Source organism: Sardina pilchardus, chromosome 18 (assembly GCF_963854185.1).
Source record: "Sardina pilchardus chromosome 18, fSarPil1.1, whole genome shotgun sequence".
Lineage (NCBI taxonomy): Eukaryota > Metazoa > Chordata > Actinopteri > Clupeiformes > Clupeidae > Sardina > Sardina pilchardus.
Genome location: NC_085011.1, coordinates 1692942 through 1708768, shown reverse-complemented (window position 1 = coordinate 1708768; position 15827 = coordinate 1692942). Strand labels below are relative to the sequence as shown.

At 43.6% G+C, this 15827-nt stretch overlaps 1 protein-coding gene across 6 annotated transcripts in view; it reads left to right on the top strand.

Moving 5' to 3' along the window:
* LOC134063570 (uncharacterized) overlaps positions 1-15827 on the top strand; it is a 65369-nt gene that overhangs the window by 4484 nt on the left and 45058 nt on the right. The window lies entirely within an intron of this gene.

Genomic DNA, 15827 nt, shown 5'->3' with positions numbered 1-15827 from the left:
CAGCAGTAGAGTAGTAGTAGCCTGATGCAGTAACGTTAGCCTGCCGGAGATTATCTATGAGCATTTGCATAGATAAGCATTGCTAGGTAGGCAACGTTACCCTGCCGGAGATTACTTACAGGGCTGATAAACAGGACATTTTCTGTGCCTGAAATGATCAAATATATTCAAAGAGAATATAGAGAATAGTCTTTCTTGACATCGTACATGGCCGAGCTCAAGCCTGAATTCAGGCCCCACGCCTGAACTCTATCAGGCCTGTTACTAATGAGCATTTGCATAGATAAGCATGGCTAGGTAGGCAACGTTAGCCTGCCGGAGATTTATTCAATTAATACCTCTGCCACCACGGCAATTTAGACAATTCTGTGGGCGAAACAAATAGAAGTTCGCTGACCTTGACTCAAGCGACTTGAACGGCTTCAGCTCCTACAACGTGTGTGGATGTATGAACAGGCAGACAGTCAGGCTATAAATATTGATATTGGGTCTTTTAGATATGAATCCATAACGATCCATCTTATCTTCTCTTGATATTCACGAGATGAAGCTATTAGGCTACTGTGCTCGGCTCAGTTCAATTCAAATGTACGCGCTGCAGTCAAATGTCATGTCAACAATATGGTCGCTGCGGTGTTTGCAAATGAACCCTATTAGTAATAGGACCAATCCCAATTGTATCCCTTGCCCTTACTTTGTAGCCATCGACCCCTATACATGTGCATGCTGTAGCCATCTATCCCCAGACATTTGCATGTTCAAGGCTAGGGTTTTTTCGTTCAGCGATTTTCAGTGTATGCATGGTGAGGCCATACTGAGTTGTACACATTGACTGCACATCTGTGTACTAGTTTTGAAGTAAGGGCTACAAATAAATATATTTTCCATTCGGGATTCATAAGGAAAGGGCTATCAAATTCCATCGCATCAGTTCTGGTGGAAGCCATTTATGAGATGAGGTGTCAGGTTATTGAAAGTTTGTGTGATTTCAGCCACTGTTCCTTGTAACTCAATTTCTAGGGGGGGCATGGTGTTTAGTTTGATAGGGTCAAAATAGTCCGTGAGCCAGAGGGGTTGGTCGTTACCGAAAAAGTGGCAAAGGCTACCATACCTTTTCTGAAAGCCTGGGATCTCAGCTTTTCAATGATGTATGATGGCCATCTGACAAAAGTAGCTGTTTTGAGTTATGATGCATAATGTAAACTAAGGTTGAAGAAATAATGCGTATAAATCAAGCAGAACACTGAAATATTTTATTTTGTTATGTTTGGTATCATTTTAAAGGGGAGACTCTGAGCTTTCATTTAAATCCTTTTGTGAACATTTTGGATAAGTACAGCCAACCCTGGAGCTCTTCAAACCTTTAATCACACACATTTTCCTGCCATTTCCCTGCCATCTTTTGTCTTTTAATCCTGTGGCACCTGGGAGCATCAGAGAAACAAAATTCAAACACTGAAATACTGGCATGACCCTATGGATTCAGAAAATGTATCATTTACCCATATTATCTGATTTGGAGGGGATGATTTTCCGTCTTATATCAGACATGGCGTTTTTTCAAAGACATAAACAGTAGTGTACTATTACCCTTAAGGTTAATTTGTTGATATGTCGAGTTGAAAGTCTGAGGTAAATATATTTGAAATAATAATTATTGATACAGATCATTTTGAAAAAGTTGTTATACAGTGCAACACACTGACATGAGGAGTGACACAGTCCCTCTTGCATGAGCAGGACAGAAACTCAAGTACTGCTTCGGGACCAATGGAGACATTGAACCAGTCTATGGAGAGCTGTAAGTCACCATCTTGGTCCAATCTAGACCACCCATGCTCAACTGGGGAAGGAACTTCAGGGTTGTTCTCGAGGCATCTTCTCCAGATAGCACCTTGATAGTTAGCTCTGAGACCGTGCTTCCTGAGAGAATCCGAGCATGGAGTTAACTGCCAGGATTCTACGCCTTTCTTTGCACAAAAAAAGTGCATACTTCATTTCATTGATGTTGGTGATTCTGGAATTGGAGCTGTACATTTGACATGTGAACTCCTTTAAGGCTGCATACAACTCAGGTGTCATTGCCCAGTCTGCCCCAACCTTCTGAAAGGTCTCACAGAAGTTTTCATTCTTCTGAAAAAGTTTTAGGGCTGACACTTTACCATGGCCTGCAAATGCACTTACAGTATCGCAGCCTGTGTATACGTGTATTTTCTTGCCTGAGAACAAGGCATTCATTTTTTTATGTAAATTCAAAGAAAGTGGGGACCTGGTATAAATGATATGTGGTGGATACGTATTAAGGACCTTTTTAACTATCTAAAAATGCTGAGAATGCTGAATAACAACTTTTTCAAAATGATCTGTATCAATAATTATTATCTAAAATATATTTACCTCAGACTTTCAACTCCACTTATCAACAAATTAGCCAAGGGTAATAGTACACTACTGTTTATGTCTTTGAAAAAACGCCATCTCTGATACAAGACTGTAAATCACCCCCTCCAAATCAGATAATATGGGTAAATTATACATTTCCTGAATCCTTAGGGTCATGCCAGTATTTCAGTGTTTGGATTTTGTTTCTCTGATGCTCCCAGGTGCCACAGGATTAAAAGACAAAAAATGGCAGGGAAATGGTAGGGAAATGTGTGTGATTAAAGGTTTGAAGAGCTCCAGGGTTGGCTGTACTTATCCAAAATGTTCACAAAAGGATTTAAATGAAAGCTCAGAGTCTCCCCTTTAAAATGATACCAAACATAACAAAATAAAATATTCCAGTGTTCTGCTTGATTTATACACATTATTTCTTTAACCTTAGTTTACATTATGTGTCATAACTCAAAACAGCTACTCTTGTCAGATGGCCATCATACATCATTGAAAAGCTGAGATCCCAGGCTTTCAGAAAAGGTATGGTAGCCTTTGCCACCTTTTCGGTAACGGTTTCCATAATTTGAGGCCCTGGCTCACGGACTAAAAGTACGGTTGTCTCCATCAATGTGGTTCACCCTGTAGCACGGGGGGCAATAGGACCCTGGGAGACTTGTGCTGTATAACGACCCGGTGCCAAAGGTGACTTCCTGGAACCAACTATATTTACATTTGCCAGGTTGTCTGCAGGGTTACAAAAGTATTACAAAGTAGTAAATCAACTTAGCAAAATGTAAGGCCATTAAAGGTATTAAAATGTGGTCGTGATTTAGCCGGAGATGGCAGTTCAATGAATTTCACTGCAGGCTTTCTGTATCCTGACTTACATTTATTAATTTAGAGTAGGATTTCCTACTGCATCTGTCAATACTAGGAGTGCTGCTGTATGTACTAGTCAAAATGTGGTAGAAGGAGAATGTGGTAGAACACAGAGGAGGAGGTGAGGAGTACTAGGAGAAGAGGTCCTTGGAAGAGTTGGGCCTTCAGAAGTGTTTTGAAGACGAAGCAGGATGCCCCTGATATAACATCCTGGCAGATCATTCCACAATCGGGAATCGGAAAGATGGTCTGTTTGCTGTGGGTGAAGAGGCGTCAGTGCCAATCCTTGGAGGAGCGCAGCGGCTCATTGACGACATAAGCCTTGATGAGAGCGTCAGTCTGATTACTAATGAAGCAAGATGTCAGCAGTAAGGTTGATAAGATGGTGGAAGAGGCGGATGGTTGAGTAGTTTTGAAGGCGGAGGAGGGTTGAGTAGTTTTGAAGGCGGAGGGTTGAGTAGTTTTGAAGGCGGAGGGTTGAGTAGTTTTGAAGGTGGAGGAGGGTTGAGTAGTTTTGAAGGTGGAGGAGGGTTGAGTAGTTTTGAAGGTGGAGGATCAAGTAGTTTTCGGGTGTCAGTGGCCCTGCAGATCTCATTGTTAAAAGCCTTCTTTGCAGCAGTGATGCTGGATGACAAAGGGGACAGCTGGAGAAATCGCTGTAGTAGTTTTGTGCCATCTCCCCTCGGCAGCTCTGAGGCCTGTACAGTGTTGCGAGGGTATCGTTCAATCATAGATGTGACTGCATAGGTTGAATGGGTCTGGTGGATAGAGCTCTGAGGCCTGCACAGTGTTGCGAGGGTATCGTTCAATCATAGATGTGACTGCATAGGCGAGGGTATCGTTCAATCATAGATGTGACTGCATAGGCGAGGGTATCGTTCAATCATAGATGTGACTGCATAGGCGAGGGTATCGTTCAGTCATAGATGTGACTGCATAGGTTGAATGGGTCTGGTGGATAGAGCTCTGAGGCCTGCACAGTGTTGCGAGGGTATCGTTCAATCATAGATGTGTACAGTGTTGCGAGGGTATCGTTCAATCATAGATGTGACTGCATAGGCGAGGGTATCGTTCAATCATAGATGTGACTGCATAGGTTGAATGGGTCGAGGGTATCGTTCAATCATAGATGTGACTGCATAGGTTGAATGGGTCGAGGGTATCGTTCAATCATAGATGTGACCGCATAGGTTGAATGGGTCGAGGGTATCGTTCAATCATAGATGTGACTGCATAGGTTGAATGGCTCTGGTGGATAGAGCAGACCCATTCTTCCCATCTTCATCAACGTTTTCTGGAAGTGGAAAAAAAAACATGCATAAAAATGGCAGTTGAATCCAAGACGCACTGCTGTGGACTAGTCACCTAATTTCAATAAACTACTCCACTGTCTGTGTGAGTGGCTTAAGGCAAACAGGGAAATGTCAATGGCAAAATCTCATTGCATCTGTTTACAGAAAAGCCCTGATATGATGATGTATCGGTTTCTTGAAAGGTTTTGGGATTTCGTATCTTTTGTAACTTTCATATCTTTTGGGTTAAGAAAAAAAGCAATGGGATTGGTCCTTTGTGTGGGTGTAGCTGCAAAATTGTAATGAGCTGTATTGAACAATATGTGATGGTATGGTATTGTTTTGCATCGTATTGTGTTGTATTTCTGTTAATTGTGTTGTGTTCCTGTTTCTGTTATTTTGGGGGTAGTATAATATGGCTGTCTCTTGGACCCCTAAAGGACTTACACCCTAAACCCTTAACTCCTCATTCGTGTCCGGTGGAGCGTGACCTGTGTTGTAACGGCATCTTCTGTTATATTCACAACGTGCTGATTCACTAGGTGCAACACCCAACCGGGTCCGTGTAGACAGGTGGGCTACGCTAATTACATTAGCGATAGCGGCCGCCACAGCACACTTAGCTCCCTCGGAAATAAATTGGCTGGCTAAAGAGCCTTCAGTGCATAAACTGAATTCCTGTGGGCAAAATCTGCTGAAATGTCAACTTGCAGAAAGTAGGCCCCAGCCGTGGCGCAACTGGCTGGGGCACCTGCACCGCACGCCGGCGACCCGGGTTCGATTCCCGCCCCGTGGTCCTTTCCGGATCCCACCCCAGCTCTCTCTCCCACTCGCTTCCTGTCATTCTCTCTACTGTCCTGTCCAATTAAAGGCATAAAAAGCCCAAAAAAATAACTTTAAAAAAAAAAACTTGCAGAAAGTGCACATAGAGCACTCAAACGGCACATAAAGACCTCAAAAGGGTGTTCTAAAGGCCTCAAAAGTGCACATAAAGACCTCAAAAGGGTGTTCTAAAGGCCTCAAAAGTGCACATAAAGACCTCAAAAGGGTGTTCTAAAGGCCTCAAAAGTGCACATGAAGACCTCAAAAGGGTGTTCTAAAGGCCTCAAAAGTGCACATGAAGACCTTAAAAAAAGGTCCCTAAAGGCCTCAAAAGGCCTGATGAGACTCTTTCCGAAAAAGGCTCTCATTCAGTGGTGTGGATGTATTTTGGATTCAAACAAAAATACATATAAAAATGCGCTTCATAAATCAATTTGACTTGACTTGACGAGGGTCAGTCTTGTGTGATTTGCAAGGTAGCCTATGCTTTTCCCTTGTTGCTGCACTGCCCCAAGCAATATGGTGAAGTCCTAAAGAGGCAAGAGGTCCTAAAGTTGTTCAACAACGCAGACATCTATTAGGCTACGGACACCTTGAACAACGAGAGCGCAGACCTCCGCGGCTCCTGGATCCAGACCCATGATCCAAATCACTCCCAAAATGTTATCGTTTGGTCCTTGGGTCATTTCAGACGTTTATCTTGCTAACAAACAGACAAACAAAGCCACAACAACACAACCTCCTTGGCGGAGGTAATATTAAAGAGACCCTATGCAACTTTTTCATAGTCATAAAATCGCTCAGAAATCGTTGTTTTGCTTGACTGGCCAGTTTCATCGAAAACAGTAATATTTCCCCCCGCCCCCAGTGTCCCTATCCGCTATTGCAACCTTGCAGTTTGTTCAGGAGACGATCGTTCCCTGTTTACATCTGGAACGGTGAGACGCATAAAGAACAAGAAGGACCACGCTTGCAATTTATATATTTATATATAGCCTATATATGTATAAATATACACGCTAAAGCTGTAGGGGAAGCTCTGCAGAGAAATATGCAAGCATAAAATGAGTGAAAATGAAAAACGAAACCGAAACTTAAGATGAAATCGCCAATCCTGCATCGTTCCTCTTTAAGGAAATAACAGAGACAATTGCTTACCATCTAGCAAAAGATATGGTTCCAATAAACACTGTAGAAAAATGATGCAGTGATGCACACATTGAACAAATGCTACTCCCCTCCTGCAACTAATTGAAACGTTATTCAACATTCTGCTTCAGTGTCTAAAGAAAAGGGGCATCAATTGGCCATTTCAGTGCAGTATCAAAAATAAATTATTTATTTTGTAGATATTGCACATTGGCTTTAAATGCTGACATTTTATGAATAGCTTAATGTTTCTTGAGCCAACTCCACACACCTGTAAATGACGGTTTCAATGAAGAAAATTGGCCATGCAGTTATGTTTATAGGCTTGTAGTGATGGGCCTGCTGCCAATTAGTTTTGTTTTGTCATGGCTCATGTGTGCAATAAACACTGCACTTGCACTGTGTGAGGGAAAAAAATTCTGGCAGAAAATCGTGATTCATAGTTTTCCCTGAATCGTGCAGGCCTACTCAAAAGTGAACTCAGAGGCTGAAAAGGGCTCATAAAGACCTCGAAAGGGTTCCTAAAGGCCTCTAAAATGCACATGAAGACCTCAAAAGGGTTCCTAAAGGTCTCTAAAGTGCACATGAAGACCTCAAAAGGGTCCATGAAGGCCTCCAAAGTGCACTCTAAGAGCTGAAAAGGGCACATGAAGGGTTCAAAATGTCTTGGAACCTTGGAACCATCTTCAACCCCACGACCCCTTCAAACGCGTCATCAAAACCGCCTTTTTTCATCTCCGTAACATTGCAAGCCTCCGCCCCTTCTGTCCACCACCGCAGCTGAAACACTCATCCATGCCCTCATCACCTCCAGACTGGACTAGAGCACTCATCCATGCCCTCATCACCTCCAGACTGGACTAGAGCACTCATCCATGCCCTCATCACCTCCAGACTGGACTAGAGCACTCATCCATGCCCTCATCACCTCCAGACTGGACTAGAGCACTCATCCATGCCCTCATCACCTCCAGACTGGACTAGAGCACTCATCCATGCCCTCATCACCTCCAGACTGGACTAGAGCACTCATCCATGCCCTCATCACCTCCAGACTGGACTAGAGCACTCATCCATGCCCTCATCACCTCCAGACTGGACTAGAGCACTCATCCATGCCCTCATCACCTCCAGACTGGACTAGAGCACTCATCCATGCCCTCATCACCTCCAGACTGGACTAGAGCACTCATCCATGCCCTCATCACCTCCAGACTGGACTACTGCAACAGCGTTCTTTATGGACTACCAAGCAAAATCACCAACAACCTTCAGCACGTCCATAACTCAGCTGCCCACCCTCTCACCTTCGCCCACCGCCGTGACCACATCACCCCTGTCCTCCACAACCTCCACTGGCTCCCAGTTAAACACAGGAGCAAATTCAAAATACTTCACATACTTACTCCATGTTCCAAATTATTATGCAAATTGGATTTAACATCTATTTTTTTGTTTTTCAATTAAACTCATGGATGCTATGCTATATAGTATCAGGGCTCTTTAGATCTGACAAGGAAATGTATATGTTATCATTGTTAATTACATGGGTGCATCAAAGTTATCATTGCCAACTTTATACTTTATGTGTGCGTCAAAGGAAACCGATGCGCTTGCAAAAAAGGGAAACGGGAAGTGGGAGATGGGATGAATTTGAGGCTTAGGTCATGCTTTGCTTTTAATAAAAGAACTACTTTGTGCTGCAGAGACCAGAGACTGTTTTGCAGGAAGGGGAATCCTCCTTTCTGAGCACTCTCTCCTCTGGGCCAGAGTTGTGATAACAAGATCATTGAAATCAATCTGATAATTAGTTTGCCAGGGTGAGCCCAATCAAAGGAAAACTACTTAAAGGATGTTCCACATTATTAAGCATGCCACAGGTTTCCAGCAATATGGGAAAGAAAAAGGATCTCTGCTGCTGAAAAGCATGAAATTGTGCACTACCTTGGACAAGGTATGAAATCATTCGATATTTCTTGAAAACATACGCCTGATCATGGTACTGTGAAGAAATCTGGGAGGCAGTTCACATCCAAGCAGCAGCTCTGGGAGGCTATTCTGCAAAGACATCACAGCATAAACTCTCCAAGAACTCACAAGTTCAATGGATGCATGAGACTGTAGATGAGACGTTAAACCCGAGGTCCTGACTCGCTGTGGTCATTAAAGACCCCTTGGCACTTATCGCCAAGAGTAGGGGGTTCCTCAGTGTCCTGACTCACTGTGGTCATTAAAGACCCCTTGGCACTTATCGACAAGAGTAGGGGGTTCCTCAGTGTCCTGACTCACTGTGGTCATCAAAGACCCCACGGCACTTATCGCCAAGAGTAGGGGGTTCCCCAGTGTCCTGACTCACTGTGGTCATCAAAGACCCCACGGCACTTATCGCCAAGAGTAGGGGGTTCCCCAGTGTCCTGACTCACTGTGGTCATCAAAGACCCCACGGCACTTATCGCCAATAGTAGGGGGTTCCCCTGTGTCCTGGCTATATTCCTAACCTGGCTTCAATCTGACCCATAGTCAGGCCCCCAGTGTGATTGGTTCAGGTCTCTCAGTTTCATGATGCTGGGCGCAGCTATGGTGTTAAAAGCAGTCGATGAAGAGCATCCGTACACACGTGTTTTTCTCATCCAGGTGAGAGAGAGCAGTGCTGAAAGCAAATGCTATTGTGTCGTCTGTGGACCTGCTTGGCCTATAGGCAAACTGTAGTGGGTCTAATGTAGAGCACCGGGAGGATGTAGTATGATCTTTAACCTACCGCTCCAAGCACTTCATGACAACAGAAGTGAGAGTAATTGAGCGGTAATCATTAAGGCAGCTGACTGTTAATTTTTTGCAGGTAGAACTAACTGAAGCAGGGAGAGATTTAGACTCTGGGTTTTGCGGTTGAGTTCTAAATTGGCCTAAATTACATTAAACGGCTAGATTTAGTTAAGCCAATGGAGGAGAGGTAGTCAAGAGTAGTAGACAGAAAGAGAGCTAGTAGTGTTGTGCAGTTCTTCCATGGCCAGCATTTTCACCGGACCTGTCACCCACTGAGCTCTGGATCACCGTATTCAACAGCGTGTTTCAAGTCCTGCCAATATCCAGCCACTTTGCACAGCCAAGAGGAGTGGACCAACATTCCACAGGCCACAATCAACAACCTGATCAACATGCGAAGGAAATGTGTTGCCCTGCCTGAGGAAAATGGTGGACACACCAGATACTGACTGGCTTTCAGACCCCTCGATACAGTGAAACTGGACATTTTAGAGTGGCCTTCTATTGTGGCCAGCCTAAGGCACACCTATGCAGTAATCATGCCGTGTAATCAGCATCATGATATGCCATGCCTGTGAGGTCATGCGGTGTAATCGGCATCATGATATGCCATGTCTGTGAGGTCATGCGGTGTAATTAGCATCATGATATGCTAATTAGGAGCTTTTCCATCCAACTTCCTAGTGCACATTTGAGCCATTCAATTAAGAAATCCGTTTGCAAACACTTGAAATGCGCATAGTGCGCATAGATATGATTCGCTAGAGGGGGGTAGATTAATTCTCGATGTGCATAAGATATAATGCATGTTAGGTGTGCTAGGTTGTTGGAAGTGTTAGGAGAGGAGGTACCAGGGGGTAACAGGCCTATATTAGAGCACTTGAGTAAGTGGGTGCAGACCTAGCAATCACTTCATGCACAAGCATTAGTGACTTGAATTTGACGCCGGTGGCGAAGGGTAGCCAGTTGGCGCTCAAAGGACAGCACAGTAACGTTCCCTTTTTCATTTGTAGGTTCAAAGAGAGGTAGGTAGGTTCACGAGAAAGGGTGTTAGTTTTGATGTTGATGTTGTGACGTATGGTTTGTTTGATTGGGACAACATGTGAAGCCATTTGAGTCCTGTGTACACCACCAGGTTCAGCCCGATCGAGTGCTGTGTACACCAGCTGGTTGGGCCTGATCGTCAAAAGAGAAGCGGCACCGAGACTTGCTTGTGGCAAGGCAGTGAGATGCTGACATATCCGTATCCAAACAACGATAAGTTAAATGATCACTCAGTGCAGACTCAAACCAGGAGTCCTTTTTGCCTGTAGTGGCCATGTTTGAGAGTATGGATTGCAGGATGGGGCAGAAATGTGGCAGATTTTAAAGCTTCTGTCAACCAAGCCGCTTCGGTGGAGACGCCATTGTTGAAGCTAGACTGGTTAGGATCAAAAATGTAATGCTGTGAGAGAGGAATGGGGGGAGTGAGATGATGCGATAGTTCTCCTCCTGTGTGGGAACAAGGGGAGGAGTGAGATGATGCGATAGTTCTCCTGTGTGGGAACAAGAGGAGTGAGATGGTGCGATAGTTCTGTGGGAACAAGAGGAGTGAGATGGTGCGATAGTTCTGCACCTGTGTGGGAACAAGAGGAGTGAGATGGAGCGATAGTTCTCCACCTGTGTAGGAACAAGAGGAGTGAGATAGTGCGATAGTTCTACACCTGTGTAGGAACAAGAGGAGTGAGATGGTGCGATAGTTCTCCACTTGTGTGGGAACAAGAGAAAGCCTCTTAAGCAGCGGAAATGTGCCCGAATATTTTCAATAATTTGGAGGAGTTTACATGTAGTTGTTCTGGTGTGATGGTAGGAAATATGGCGTTGGAGGAGGTTGGTAGGAATAAGGTCCAGTGAACGTGTAGTAGGGTAGCTACATGTTAGGAGTTTAGACACCTCTCTCTCAGAGGGGTGAAAGAGTGAAACGATGCACCGTAGTCCAGGGACGCCTGGTCGTATGCAGTCGGATTGCTGCATGTAGGTTTGTTTTTTTGCTTTTACTGGGGGCTGTGGACCCATTGTAGGTCAACGAAACGTATGAGGGACAAGAAGTCCATGAGTTTGGATTATGTGAGTGGATGTCCAGTTCACCGAGGACAAACATGGGACAGGCCTGCTCAGGGATGGAGGAGAGCAGGGTGTCCAGTGTCTCAACAAGGAGATCATCCTATTGTCCTGGTAGACGGTAAATCATCCAGTTGTCCTGGTAGACGGTAAATGACAATTACATACATTTTGACTGGGGCGGTCACAATGATAGTATGATATTTGATATTCTTCATCTTTGAAAGTGCTAGGCCAATCTTACAACTGATCAGAAGGAGAAAATAGGCAGCATAAACTGCTTATAAAAACTTGTAAACACTAATAAAGTGCTTATACACACTTATAGACTATTTATGAACATTTATTTATAAACTGCTTATGAACACTAATAAACTGCTTATGAACACTTGTAAATGGCTTACTAACTTATAGAACACTTGTCTGCAAAGCGTAGCCTTTTTGCATCATGATATTTGATGTAGGCATATTTGGTTGATGGTAAGTAGTTCTATCTGCTTGATGGTATTTGAAATAGTCCTATTTGCTTGATGGTATTTGAAGTAGTCCTATTTGCTTGATGGTATTTGAAGTAGTCCTATTTGCTTGATGGTATTTGAAGTAGTCCTATTTGCTTGATGGTATTTGAAGTAGTCCTATTTGCCTGATGGCATTTGAAATAGTCCTATTTGCCTGATGGCATTTGAAGTAGTCCTATTTGCTTGAAGGCATTTGAAGTAGTCCTATTTGCCTGATGGCATTTTAAATAGTCCTATTTGCCTGATGGTATTTGCAGTCCTATTTGCCTGATGGTATTTGAAATAGTCCTATTTGCTTGATGGTATTTGAAATAGTCCTATTTGCCTGATGGTATTTGTAGTCCTATTTGCCTGATGGTATTTGTAGTCCTATTTGCCTGATGGTATTTGAAGTAGAACAGAAGGGCCGCTGCTACAGCGTAGCCTTTACTGTTGTAGTGTTGATGTCATTTTCAGATAGCATACCATGAGCTACTAATGTAATTATTGTGCTGGTCCTAGTAATATTACGATACCTATTTAAAATTGTAATCTGCTTTTGATGATTTCTTTGTTGAATTCCCCCCTCCACTTCAGTTGAACAGGGATTAAAGTTTTCCGGCACCGTGCCGGAATTCCGGCGTGCGGCCATTGACTGCGTTCATTTTTTTAAATATTATTTATTTTTTAACGCCATTGAAAAACACGCAGCATTCGTTAAGCTGAATTTCCTTTCCCTGCTCTCCCTCTCTGTCCCTCACACACACACACACTCAGACATAGACTCCCCTTCGTGCACACCGCGTCTGTCTCCATAACGAGATCATCCCTGGAAGCGCGGTCGCACTAATGCACCTGACGCTGCGGGTGGAAGCATAAGTTCTTCCGCAAATTTTGTAGACTATGCGTGCAACTTTACCAAACCGTATAGAAGTAAACGAATTCTCCTTGGCCCTCTCTCTTGCGCACTCAATGAACACCCGCCCCTCGACATGCACATTTAATCCAAACAAAACATTCACAATCGTGAACGCAATGACGCACAGAAGACGACTAGCTGAATTATTGTTAAATACGGTTAGCATCATTAGTAGGCTATGCTGCACACACATCTGATTAAAACTCTGCATTCAAGTTGACTGACCATCTCAATCTCAATGTTTTTCAACTCCAAGATTTAAAGGGCCTGTCCCAAGGAGAAAAAGTATGAGCTTACCTTGAAACTTAAACACCCGTGGGGACACTGAACAGTCCAACCAGCTAGAGTATGATAAACTAGCCAACTATGCTACTTTGTTTACAATATTTCGAGGCTTCAATCAAACAGCTGAATTTAAGAGGTGGAGTTGAAATATGAATAGCAGGCTATACGCTGCATAAAGTTTGCTGTTATGAATATCAGAAATGTCAGTATACAGAATGTATATAAATAATTACACGTGTGTGTGTGTGTGTGTGTGTGTGTGTGTGTGTGTGTGTGTGTGTGTGTGTGTGTGTGTGTGTGTGTGTGTGTGTGCTTTACATCTTGTTAAAAAAATCATTAAATAAATACATTCACATTATGTGAAAGCAAAGTGTCAGACATGAGGCGAGCACCACATATTGCCTTCTAATCTGTGGGAAACACCGTTATTACTCTTTAGAAAGAGAATCATTGTCTTTTTTTGAATGCCTTAACTTAAATGGTTGCAACTAAATCTTATTCTTCAAATGCCTGCCTTCCAATTTCACATACCCTGACAACATGACACCTTATGATTGTAGGTCAATTTGTAACCTGTCAAAGACAAAGATTTGCAGCAAAACTTAATATAAAAAGAAATCCTAAATGCTACATGTAGCATATTGTAGTGTGTTGGACTACTATTGCCACCTATTGGCCTTTTTTTGGGGTCCAACATCACAAACAAGGCCTGTGTCGTGTGCAAACACTCCAAAAAGTAAACCGGTTTCCAATCGATCGACCAACATAGTGTCGTATAGAGTCGCATGCACAAGTCTAAAAAAGTTCAGGCTCAGGATTTTTTTTTGCTTTAATCCCTGGTTGAAGCCCATTGGATCAGAGGCGACGGTGAAAAAGGAAGTGGTGGAGGATGTCTGCAGTGATCTCTTTGAGGGAACAGTACTTCGACTCCCAGCTAAGGACAAGGAGGGGGTCAACAATATGGTGTTTAATAGGAACAAGGCAAGTAGCACATCAGGAACTATGCTAAGTATTATTGAGACAAAACATGTCCACCAATGTGCTCAGTACCAGTTTGCTAACCCCTGCCCCATGATTAAAATGGAGCCTGATTAAATATTTTCCAAAGGTCACAAGTCGAAGCTAAATGGACGAGATCAGAGAAGCTGTCGAGCCATTTTAAAAAATAAAATAAAATTGAGTACATTCTCTGTGATTAACTTAGATTAATTTGGCAGATTAGTGAATAAGTGGCCAAACCAACATAGACTTTTAGAATAGAATAGAATATATACTTTTTTGATCCCGTGAGGGAAATTCAGTTCTCTGCATTTAACCCAATTTAACCGAATTAGTGAACACACAGCACACAGTGAACACACAGTGAGGTGAATCACACAACCCAGAGCAGTGAGCTGCCTGCCCAACCAGCGGCGCTCGGGGAGCAGTGAGGGGTTAGGTGCCTTGCTCAAGGGCACTTCAGCCGTGGTGGACTGGTCGGAGATCGAACCGGCAACCCTCCGGTTACAAGCCCGATGCGCTAACCAGTACACCACGGCTGCCCGGTGGTGGCTCTAAAGCTCTAAGCCTAGAGTCGCAATATTTATATTGTACTTTGCCTTTGTAAATAGCCTACCACTCATGGCTGTGGAGGCCAAGGACTAACGGACAGAAACCAACAGAGCTACTGAACTATCTACTGATGCAGTACTGTAGGCCTAACGGACAGAAACCAACAGAGCTATTGAACTATCTACTGATACAGTACTGTAGGCCTAAGGTTCACCATCTTACACCCACTGTTGTGCAGCAGGCTACCCTAGCACTGAGCAAATGCAGTTGATTTAGTAAGGGAGTTCGTCAGTTAGTTAGGTGGTCATGTGTACAATCGAATGCGATTAATCAGCACAATTTTTTAGAACACATTATTTTTTCAGTAATTAATTCATCGAAATGAATGTGTTATTTTGACAGCCATGGTAAATAATTACTGAATTATTAAAGTTTTATGGTTTTTGTTGACATCCTTAATGTATACTGTTATAATATTGTACTGCAGGAGCTTCTGCTGGGGAGTTTGCAGACGTCTGTGGAGGGAGTGGAGAAGAAGCTGAGCTTCAGTGCAGACGATGTGCTAACGAGGGCCACCATGCTGGTTGGGAATAAAGTTCAGTTTAAAATATCCACCAACCCAACGACCAAGGCAGAGAGGGCCGTTACCGTGGAGATCCTGGCCGACACCCTCCAACGCCATACAGTGAGTGTGGTGTGTGTGTGTGTGTGTGTGTGTGTGTGTGTGTGTGTGTGTGTGTGTGTGTGTGTGTGTGTGTGTGTGTGTGTGTGTGTGTGTGTGTGTGTGTGTGTGTGTGTGTGTGATTTGAGGAGCCCAGATCAAAGTGTGACATGGCCCTCTTACTCCATAAATCCCGCCGATGGGATTGTGTCGGCGCTCCTCCCACTTCCCTCGAAACGTGGAATGCGTTGTGTTCGTTTGATCAGGGATGTGATGGGTAAAAAGGGCAGGAACAGATGCTTTGTGTTCATTTGATCAAGGATGTGATGAGTAAAGGGCAGAAATAGATGTTATGGTGCGCAAACTATGCACAGCCATCTATCTATGCTGTGGTACGCATCTGTCAGGTAAATATTCCAAATAGTAAGACACAAGAACCACAACACGTAGTATCGTTTTTATCAACAACTCTGGCCGAGAGGAGAAAGTGCTCAGAAAGGAGAATTCCCCTCTCTGCAAAACAGTCTCTGGTC